This window comes from Euprymna scolopes, chromosome 1 (genome assembly GCF_053919585.1).
Source record: "Euprymna scolopes isolate OS-2025 chromosome 1, ASM5391958v1, whole genome shotgun sequence".
NCBI classification, from domain to species: domain Eukaryota; kingdom Metazoa; phylum Mollusca; class Cephalopoda; order Sepiida; family Sepiolidae; genus Euprymna; species Euprymna scolopes.
The window spans coordinates 32,070,260-32,082,071 of NC_136482.1; positions in this window are offsets into that span (position 1 = coordinate 32,070,260).

The window sequence follows — 11,812 nt, forward strand, 5'->3', positions numbered from 1 at the left end:
TAATCAAAACTACAAAAGAGTTTACTTGAAAAGAAGTATGCAGGGCTCTACATTGCGAGTAAAAAAAAAAAACGCTTATCTTTTTGGCGATTGTTTTTTTTTTACTGAAAAATCTTCTAATAGTGAATGAAAATGCTTTTTCAACTTATATTTTCTTAAAATAAAACGAGCAAAGTCAAATTATTTAAACAGTAAAAGGTTTAATAGAACAATATACTTTTTTTTTCTTTTTTTAAAAGAAGGCTTTTGAAAGAAATATCTCTAAAATGAAATTGATCACGTTGTATTATTTCGCAAAGTTTTGACAGTAGTCGGTTTCTTTTGAAGTTTCAAAAAAATCGACCCCATACCTATCTCTTCCAAACCTAAAGTTATTAAATAACCCCTTCGTTAATTTAAGGGTAATTAATTCAATTCAGTCAAGTTTTTTTTTTAATTTCATTGAAATAAAATCCATTTTTTTTTTCTCCAGAAAGATAAAACCCTGAATTTGATTATATTAAAAGCAGAATAATATAATCTTTTTTCTAGAATTTTAAATTGAAAATTAAAAGTGTTTTGCGCAGTTTTTTGCCGAACGAAAAAGAAATTAATATATATATTTTTTTAAAAGGTTTTGTAATCAATTAATTTTTATGTCTAAATAATATTTACGATTAATTAAATAATTTCATTTTAAAAAGTATTTATGAATAGAATTTTACTAAGGACTTATAGTTTAGCAATATTGAACCGCATCAACCATGTGTGAATTGAACACAGTCAACAAAAAAAAAAATTCAAAAGAAAATGCGGGTTTGTATTACTGTACACATAGATTCGAAAAAGTTGTCAAAAAACAAATATATAACAAATAAATGTTATCAAATGCAAGATAAGTTATTTTTCTACCATACTGGATATATTTTTCGGGTTTTTATTCAATGTAACATGTTTATTCAGCTCGAAAAACATGCAGTGTTTACCGATGTATTGGAAAATTCAAAATGGCGCCCGACACTCTCTTTGACACGGTAAGTTCAGGAAAAGATGTTATAAATAATAAACTATACAAAATACTGCTAGAAACTCGCTCAATATATGTTACCGTGACATATTTTGATATATATTCGGTGTTTTTTTAATAGTATTTTGTCTAGTTTATTATTTATAACACGTTTTCCCGAACTTACCATGTTAAAGAGAGTGTCGGGCGCCATTTTGAATTTTCCAATACATCGGTAAACACTGCATGTTTTTCGAGCTGAATAAACATGTTACATTGAATAAAAACAAAATAAATTACCCAGTTTGGTAGAAAAGTAACTTATCTTGCCTTTGATAATATTTGTTTGTTATATATTTGTTTTTTGACAACTTTTTCGAATCTATGTGTACAGTAATACAAACCCGAAAATGCATATTTGCATTTCATTATGTAAACTTTTATACATTGGTTTCAAAAATTAAATTCTATAAGTTTTTTTTTGCTAACTACAGGTTGGTACAATTTACCGCCCCATCCCTTTATATTTTTTTCTTTTTGTCTTTTTTAGCGGATTATTTTCAATTAATTATCCAAATAAGTGACTAGCTTTAAAACAAAATTTAATAGTAAATTATTTGTTTACAGATAAACTGAATTTTCTAATATGGCCCAAAGTCCAAATAAAAGTCTTTTTGAAGATGATGAGTTGAAAGCCATTTGCCAAGTCTGTCAAATTAAAATATCGCGAGGAATAAAACCATCTAACATGACCACAACCAACATGTTAAAACATTTAACTATGAAGCATCCAAATAAATTGGAGGAGCAAAATAAAAAAGAAAAGGAACAAAAAATTACCAACTAGTCACTCAGAGCAGTTTTATTAGTGAGGGTCGAAATCGCAGTGTCTTTTTTTTTTTTTTTTGCCTACGTCACCATCTAGGTGTCACCATTTTTTTTAACCCTCCTTAACTTCAAAGAGTAAATACAATATATACAACTAAAAAAATAATTTTTAAAAATGCTAATTCCATTCATGAAAAATTCTTTTAACTAGAAATTAAAACTTAGGTAAAGATAGCTGACTGACAGCAACAGGAGCACTGGTTAACTACTGAACCACGTGGAAAGGTGTGGGGGGAGGAAAAAAAGGAAATTAAATGATGATAATAAATTATGATAACCGTCTTTGAAAGGCACTAAACTCCTAAAATTTACTTCTTTAAAATTTTAGGCGGCACTCCCCGGCGATTTTAAAGCACTCTCTCTCTCTCTCTCTCTCTCTCTCTCTCTCTCTCTCTCTCTCTCTCTCTCTCTCTTTCTCTCTCAAAAAAAAAAAAGATTTAATTTTTAAGTTTGGGAAAGATATATTTATTATAACCAAATTCCTGTATGAAGACTGGATCTACTTTATTGGACGTTAATTTGTGAGATAAGTAATTTTTCAATGTTTAATATGTTTTTAAAGTTTCAATTATCAATTAAATTTTTTTAATTGCATTTATTTTTCAATTTATTTAAAAAAAACAGGGTTTTAAATGTATTTTTCAAGGTAACAAGCTTCGAAAAAGTCTAATACAAAAAAAATCACTTAATTTTTAATTTCGACAACCCTGAGAATTTAATTATTAAAAAAATATTGAAATGTGACATTTTTTTATTTAACATTTCTATTAGTTCAATTAATTTTCTTTCAATAATTCATTTCACTCAACAAACTTCACCATTTTTGTTTGTTTTTTTTTATCTTTTTCTGTAATTTTGGTAATTATGTTTGCTCAATTTTATCTAGTATTTCATTTGTTTTTTTATAGTGGTATCATTTTTATATGTGTTCCTTTGATATACCCTATTTCAAAATTAGTTTGACTAAACTTATTCTTCACGTTAGAAACAACGTTTAAAAGCAATGAAAAAGTAAGAAAAAATAATAGTTGTTAACTACTCCTTGTGAATTATGGAGGTCTGAAGAACTGCCGTCACAAATACAACTATCAATAGCTAAACAAAAAATCGTTTTTGAAATTCCTTTAATTGTAACTTTTCGCTATACCTACCTTTTGGTATAAAACACAAAAACTTTCGATTAATGGTATTTCTCATATGTGGTCGTTAACTTTGGAAAGGTTATTTTGTATCTACGGCACCATGTCACGTGGTATATTGTTTTGTTTTTTTCATTACGCACGTTCATTTATAAATTATTAAATTAAATATTTATCTTTTTTATATTTAATTAGTATATATTTTCTTTCTCTTCCGCTATATTTTTTTTATTTAATTCATTTAATCTGTTAATTATGAGGACCAAAATAATGAATCGTGTGCATTTATTCTCTAATTTTCTTGTTTTTGTTCTGTTATATAAATTCTATTTCATTTGTTTTTTCTCTGAAGGATAAATTCTATTTTCTTTGAGGTTTTTTTTTTTCTGTATTCCAATTTAGTAAAATAAATTTTCTCTAAAATAAATTTCGCTAATTTTTCCGTTTAGTTTACTATATAATAATTTTATTTAAACCAAAACACGACGGTGTAGACATAAAATATATCTTCCAAAGTTAGGAACATATTTGGGAACTACCGACCATAAGTATAAAACTACCTGGTATATTTCAAAACAATAAATTCCCTAGGAATCGGAATCGGAATTGTACTTGGTATCGGAATCGTTAATCAATATTTTCCTGAGATCGGAATCGGAATCGGAATTGTATAAAAATTAGGAATCGTCCCAACACTAGTTTGAAGCTCAACCCTTTCGTGCAACAAATATCGAAAAATTGGATGAAAACATTAATTCCTTCACCCTCAACTGGGCACTTTTCTACAGGAAAGGGTCGCTTTTTTCGCTGATATTTTCAAAAGTCATCCTCTATTTTCGATTGACTAGCCTTAGTTTAAACTTTCGCTACTTCCAGTTTGGCGATGGGTGCAACAGCAAAGACGTCACGTTTTTTTTTGTTGTTGTTTTTTTACGTTCTTTTCCTCCTTTGCAGTATGGGTTTGAGCCTATCTGCCTACTAACACATGTTTTTTTTTTATGCTCAACACACACCTACAAACACCCGGGCAACGCCAGGCACTCAGGTTAGTTAATATCAAAAAAAAGAACGTTTCATCATTTTGTTCTATCTAGGGATGGGTCATCCTACCAGATGTCAGAAATTCACTTGCTATTTCACACATTCCAAGCAAGAAATTCTTTCAGGATCCTAATCGTCCCTTAAAGTGTAATTGTTTTTATCTAGCTTGCATTTGGTTCACCGGGTATATTTGCTAGGTAGTTTATGAAATTCTTTATCGTTTTTTTTTATATTTATTTTACTTCAGTTAATTTTAAGAGATCAGGAGGCCACCTCATGGGACTAACACTTGATTCTATTACGATTTAAATTTATATCCGAGAGTTTTCTTTTAAGGATAGACGCTGTTCCCGTTATGGCTGCTATTTATATTTCGTTACAGCTTGGTCTTCCAGAGATTGTTCCAAGTATTTCTTAAGTTTTTTTTTATTAGGCCAGTTGTTCCTATCACGACTGATATAATGTTGATTTCTTTAAGGGACTATGTCGTTTTTAAATCATTCTTTAGGTCTTGATATTTTACCTTTCCCCAGTGTATTTAAACAACACATTATATATACAGTGTATTTAAACAATAATTTATATACGGCATAATTACGTTTGCCACACAGGTTCCAGTCAGATCACTGAAGTTAAGCAACGATGAGCCTGACCAGTCCCAGATGGGTGACCATTTGTAACTTCTAGGTGCTGTATGTGAGCTCCGCTTATCTCGGCATTGTTTCCAGTCGTCCTGGAATTCTCCTTTCCACTGGACTTAAGCAGTGCCGATTCAGGAGAGGTGTGGTGTGGTTGGGATTGCGCAACCCTTGCCTTACAATTACATGCACAGCTGCCCCTACAAGGGGTATCTTTTGTCTTTCGAGACTGAACGGAGGCATCGAATTTAAACAAATGACTATGTGAATGTGCTTTATGGGAAAAGGTTGAACCACACACTTCACATGACTCAGATTTTTATAATTTTGTTCATTTTGTTCACGCTTGAAAATGAGCATCCTACCGGATGCCATTCATCCATATCTCATGCATTCGAACAAAGAGATTTTTTTAAATATTCTAACTATCCTTTTAAGTGCACTTGTTTGTATCTTTTTTGCATATGCTTCATCGGATAAATTTGCCAGGCAGCTTGTGAAATTCTTTTTTATGGGTCTGCTTACTTCTATAATTACTGAAATTATGGAAATCTCCCTAAGATTCCAGTTTCTTTTCATGTCATACACAAGACTTTGGCATTTCGTTATTTTTCCCCTGTAAACACTGTTTAACACGGCATCATTGGCAAAGGTTGCTTCTCTCTCTTTCTGGTTCCATATCACTATGTCAGGTTTAATAGCTCAGTTTTCTAGGTATGTGTCCGTAGCAATCACATAGTAAAAGTGGATGACGCATGATTTATTCCCAACTGTTCTTTCTGGTATATGCTCCCATGATTTGCTGCAACATTCGATATTCAACTTTTTACAGATGGTCCAGTGGAGATGTTTACACACTCCATTGCATCGCATTGTATAGTAGCTGTCCCCCAGCAGAACCTTGCAGCTGGATATCAGGTGGTTCACTCTCTCTACTTCTGCGTAGCAGAACCTGCACTTGCTGTCCTTGTTGAGATGACTCATTGTCTTAAAAGCATTGGTCATCAAACCTTCATCTTTCACAACAATATCGGTGCATACATGACTACAATGGGATCAATAATCAGTAATACACTTACTCCACACTACGTGCTCTAGTAAACGGCTTATATGAATGTTTAAATGTTTTATGCACGCGGATTAGTCGTCAGGCGCCATCACCACTTTCGCCATCATTATAAGTGTGAGCTCAGGTTGTTTTTTCGTCGGTTGATACCTGTTGGTCCGTACATAGAAAAGGATTATTGAAAATGGCATAAACAGAAACTTCACATGTCAGTGTGTTTATATGTGAGTAAGCGAGAGAGAAAAAGAGGAAGAGAGAGTTTATGTGCGTGTGTGTGTGTAAGAGAGAGAGAGAGAGAGAGAGAGAGAGAGAAAGATTTCACTACTTGACGTGTGCTGTTCCTGTAAAAACGCATCTGTCCTCGTTCAATTGTTGCTGGCTAGCAGAGTTAGAGAGATTTCACCGGAAGTTACGTGATTTTCATGATTTCTTTCCGTAGTCATTCTCTGCCCTGCTTCTCAACCAATGAACCTTTATATTCACACGATTAATACAATGTAAAATAAATATATAGACTAGCCTTATAGGAAAACTCTAAAATAGAGCGATCTCTAATATAACGAGTGTACACACTTGGTAAAAATTGACATAACAAAAACATCATACTTCCTTAGTGTTCCCACAACTATTCATATAAAATAACGTCTCAATTAATAATGAAATAATGAAGAAAGAAAGAAACCGTGTAAAACTAGAAAGAAAAAAAAAACAGAATGAAAAGCGTATCAATTGCTATAGAAAAAGCAAAGATAGAAATTTTGTATTAGTGTTTATAAGAGACTCTTCTGCGACTATTACCAGAAGATGTAATCTAATAATAAGGCCTGCTGGAGTTTTAGAATGCAAACTCCAAAGCGGAGTAGGAAAAATATTATTCTCTAGAGAGGGTTGATCATTACTCTTCCCTACAAATTTTTCATCACAGAAGTTAATTGTATTTCTATATTCTATCATTATTTCCATTATAGATACTCAACTAATCTCCAATGTCTGATCCCCTTATAAAATAATTTCCAAAAAGAATGCGTCTACCTATTAGCATTACAAACAAAGTTCTTTTCTTCCACTGTAACTTTAAAACCAACCGGAGAGCCCATGAACAGAGTCTCTCAACAAGAGCATCCCATCTGAGAAACTCGTTATAATTGGACTGCTTCTCTGCTGATTACGACATGGTCATATTCAATCCAATGTCACCAATTAGTTGTTAAGCCGTTCTCTTATCAAATTTTGTACATTTCACCTGTCGTTTTCAATTCTCTCATAGTGCTGTTGAAAATCTGGTTAATCTTCGAATGGCTTTTGGTATTGAAAAATAATAAATTAGTAGTAACAAAGAAAGGACGAACCAGAAAAAATATTCTCATTCTGAAATTTTCACAAAGGAACAGGGTGAATTTCATTATCTTCCAGAGAGGAGTATGCATTCTCTTCAAGGGAAATAATATGGATATAAAGACAAGGGAGATAACTATGATAATTAGTCAGGTTCCTAATGTAATTTTGTGGGAACTTTTTGGAGATTTGCAAATCTATACATTTTTGGAAAGGTTTTGGTCTCAGGAATCAGAAAACCAATGTTTGCATTTGCCCAGATGCGTATATGGCGGCCATATTGGATTTACAAAATGGCCGCCATAAGATGTACGTTTTTGAATATCACGGCTTCTAAATAAGCTGAAAAACTGATTTTAACTGCTAAACCTACATTTTCCGGGCCAGGGAAACCAATGGCGGTGGTTATAAAATTTTCCTAGATGTGTATATGGCAGCCATATTGGAATTTACAAAATGGCCGCTGTAAAATGTACGTTTTTTTAATATCTTCGCCTCTAAATAAGTCGGCACACTGATTTTAACTGCTAAACCTACATTTTCAGGGTCATAGAATCCAATGGTGGTAGTTATAAAACAACAACATCTTTAACATTAACCTTTAGATGCATAACTGGGTTCAAACTGATGTGGTGTTGTTTTATTGCAATATCTTTGTAATAAAAAATATGTATCATTTATAAATTCATATTTCAGCTGTTCCTAAAAAATCTTGCTTTTATATCACTAATTCAAATTGTTAATTTACCTCTGATACTTTGAGAACTTGTAGTTTTTGTATTGCTATGCTAACATTACTGTAATTCTCTCTTTGTTTGTAGGTGAGGCATGAGTGATGAGTCGCAAAGTAGAGAGGAAGCATGTCAAACCAAGGAGTCCATTAACTGGAAGCAGTGCATTCTCTGCCAGTCTGATGATAAAAAGAAATTCTTGGTGCAACATCCTCGATTAGAGTCCTATGGGCTCGTACTGCAAGTAATTCTAGAGAGGGCTAGTTTGAATGATGGGGACTATATCCAAATCCAAAGGCGATTGCAGAACTGCACACCAGAAACATTGTGTGAAGAGAGGGCGGTCTGGCATCGCTCATGTCATTCGAGTGCAACTAACAAAGTTGAAATACAACGTGCAAGAGATCGCATCGCACATGCTTTAGCTACAGGACACTACACTGCCAAAAAGCCTAGGCAGAAAAGAGGAATTACAGAAGAGGCTGTTCCAGACACCTCTACATCTGGTTCTGCATTGCCATTCACACGATCACATACAAGTCCACTGGATAAGAAAGAGTGCTTCTTCTGCCAACAGGACAATGGCCAACAACTGTACCAGATCAGGACTGAGAATGCAGGTAAAACTCTCAAAGATGCTGTGGAAAGGTCCCATAATCCTGCACTGAAAACTAGGCTGAACACCTGCATATCACCAGGTGATGCACATGCAATTGATGCCCTATACCACAAAGCTTGCTGGACCCAAAATGTGTTCCATGCTCTTCGAGATACTAACACTAGAAAAACTGCTGAAGAACCCTTTCTACAAAAGGCGAGTCTGCTTGAGCTGATAAATCTTATTGATGTAGAAACAAAAAACAAAGCATACCTTGGGATGGATGATATTGAAACGACTTATGTTAATATGCTTGGTTCGGAAGTTTTTGAAGGTCATGTACCTGTATTCAGTAGAAAATGGCTGAAAGAAAGGATCCTTACTTTTTTTGCCACACCTGAAGTCTGTTCGACCAAACATAAGGAAGCCAACTGTCCTCTACTCCCCAGATGCATGTGAAGAGGACATGGTTTATACCTCAATGACAACTGGTAAGGAGGAGAACAGCATGAAGACAATCTACAAAGCAGCACAGGTGATAAGGAAAAGCATTGTAACCTTCAAAGAGCCCAAGGAAAGAAATGTGATGCAGGTATCTAGTGACAATAATGATGTTCCAGCTGAATTATACACCTTAATCCATTGGATAATGGTTGGGCCTGCTGAAAAGCTGGAAACTGTAAAGAGAACTAAAGATGTTGACCGAGCAACACTGACGGTGAGCCAGAATATCATGTATGGGTTCAAATCCAGTAAACAGGTAAGGTACAAGCCAAGCAATGAATCAGCATTTAAGTCACCCCGTTCACTAGGGAATTCTCAGGTTCTGGGACTAGCACTGACTGTCCACCATGACACACGCAACAAGAAGCTGTTGAATCTTCTCAATGCTCATGGCTACGCTATTTCACATCGCCGTGTCCTTCTCATGGAAACTGCTCTGGCAAATGCTGTTGTAGAAAACACCAGAGCATACCAAGGCCTCTATGTACCACCATTCCTGAAGAAGGGGACCTTTGTGTTTTTCGCCGTAGATAACACAGATTTTGCAGAGGATACTCCTGATGGGAAGGGAACCACCCATGGAACCATCACAGCAGTGTACCAGAAAGTTGACCCTTCTAAAGAACCTGTTGCAGAACCTTTGATTATAGGTGATGCAAAGAGTATATCAGTCACACCCTATCATGTAGATATGCTTCACTGTAATAAGCCCAAACCACAGGCTACCAAGAGGTCAGAACAGTTTGCCATTGGCCAGGGGATCTCAGAATCCTATCAGCTGACACAGCTTGGATGGGTTGTTGCATCTGCTTTATCCAGAATGAAACCTCGAGAAACCTTCAGCAAGATTCCAGGCTGGGCAGGATACAACTCACTGCTGTCTGAAAGCCTTCCCTTGACACAGGTTGGAGCCTTGCCACTACTCCCTGAGGTGGCACACGAGTGGTCAACTCTACTAACTGTGATCGTACAAGCAAATAAGCTGAGAAAGTTGGCAATTGGGGAAGATCACCCCACAGTCATTACCTTTGACATGGCTCTTTATGAGAAGGTGGTGCAGCTCCTAGATGCCAGACCTGACTTGAAACAAATGGTTGTTCCCAGACTGGGTGAATTGCATGTCATAATGGCTGCCCTCAGAGCGCTTGGTGCCTCCATGGAGAACTCAGGCATAGATGATGCCTGGGTGGAAGCAGGTGTGTATGGTCCTGCCACGACAAGGCAAATCCTGAAATGCACACACTACAAGAGAGCTCTCCATACCCATATCTACTCATACATAGCACTCTATGAAATGGCTCTGGAGGTGTTCTTCAAGGACAACCCACAATTGAAAGATGTGTGCCTGACGGCAGCAGAAGGAGTAGAAGCTGCCTGCTCTGAGGATAAAGCCACGAAGGCTGAATCCGTGAAGCAAGCAAACAGCACCCTTCAGGAAGCCTTGACCACTGCTGAGGCCATCACAGCATTTAAAAAATGGAAGGAACAGAAATCCCAGAATGCAATGTTCAAGGCCATGATGAGGTACCTAGATTGGGTGGAAGCAATTCTGTTCTTTGTAGCAGCAACTCGAAATGCTGACCTGGAACTCCATCTGCAAGCTGGAGAAGCACTTAGCAAACTGTTCTTTGCCATGGACCGCATCAAGTATAAGCGACTCTGGCCAAGATACATTGCAGATATGCATGACTTGAGAAGCAATCACCCTCATACATGGGAGGAATTACAAGCAGGCAATATATCAGTCACGGAAAGTGTCATTCCCTTCGTGTCTGTTGGGGCAGACCATGCATGTGAACACCTGAACAAACTGATGAAGACTAGCTCTGGCATAATAGGCATCTCCAACAATGCCAATGCCAGACAGAGATTTTTTTCTGGCCACACCAGAACTTTCACGTCTGTCAAAAGAGTTCAAGAGTCAGTTTGGCATGGAAGCTGACAGAATAACAGAGCATCATGAGCTTGGACCAAGTGCAGTCAAGAGGGCACATGGTACAGTCGACAAGATCAAGGAAGCCTTGCTCAGCCATGGAAACCCCTTTACCACTAAAGTGGAAAAGCTGTACAATGTGATCACTAATGCCTACATCCCAGATGAGTATGTACCACATATCTTGAATATTGATGTCACTGGACAGAAGTTGTATAAGGATTACGTGTCAGAACGGATCAATGGAGATGTCAGCCTCTGGGCCCCTGTGAAGAAAGAGAACAACAAGATGTTCCTTTCTGGGAACAAGAAGATTACAGTGAAACTCAGAGACAATACTGTGGATCTGAAGGAGACCAAGGACCTGTTTGCAAAGCTGATGGTACTTGCCAGGTCAAGCCGAGACATCAACCAGAAAGAGGCCATAGGAAACCATGAATTCACTCTGACACCAAGAGCACTGTTTGCCCCTGATGGAACAATGCTGCCATGCTACAACAAGTCCAAGTTAATCCATCTACTTGAGAAGCTGACAAGAGAAGACATGCCCCATGAAGACCAGTCACCTCAAGCTGGAAATTCTACCCACCAAGATGCAACGTATACAGGATTTACAGAGCCCACATCTACTGATCAGCCAAGTCGGAAGATAGCATTGGTGGATGGCATGGTGCTTGTGCAGAAGCTGAGCAAGAAACCAGCGACTCTAGTGACACTCAAGGATCTGAGTAGCTGCTTCAATGACAGACTGATGAAACTAACACGAGATTATGATGAAATCATCCTCGTTTTTGACACATACCGAGCAGATTCTCTGAAAAGTGCAAACAGAGAAAAACGAAGACAAGGAAAAGCTTCTGTTCAGTATCAAGTCAGAGATGACACTAACATCAAACACATCCCAATGAGGAGGTTCCTCTCCCATGACAAGACGAAGGCTGATCTGACTGACTA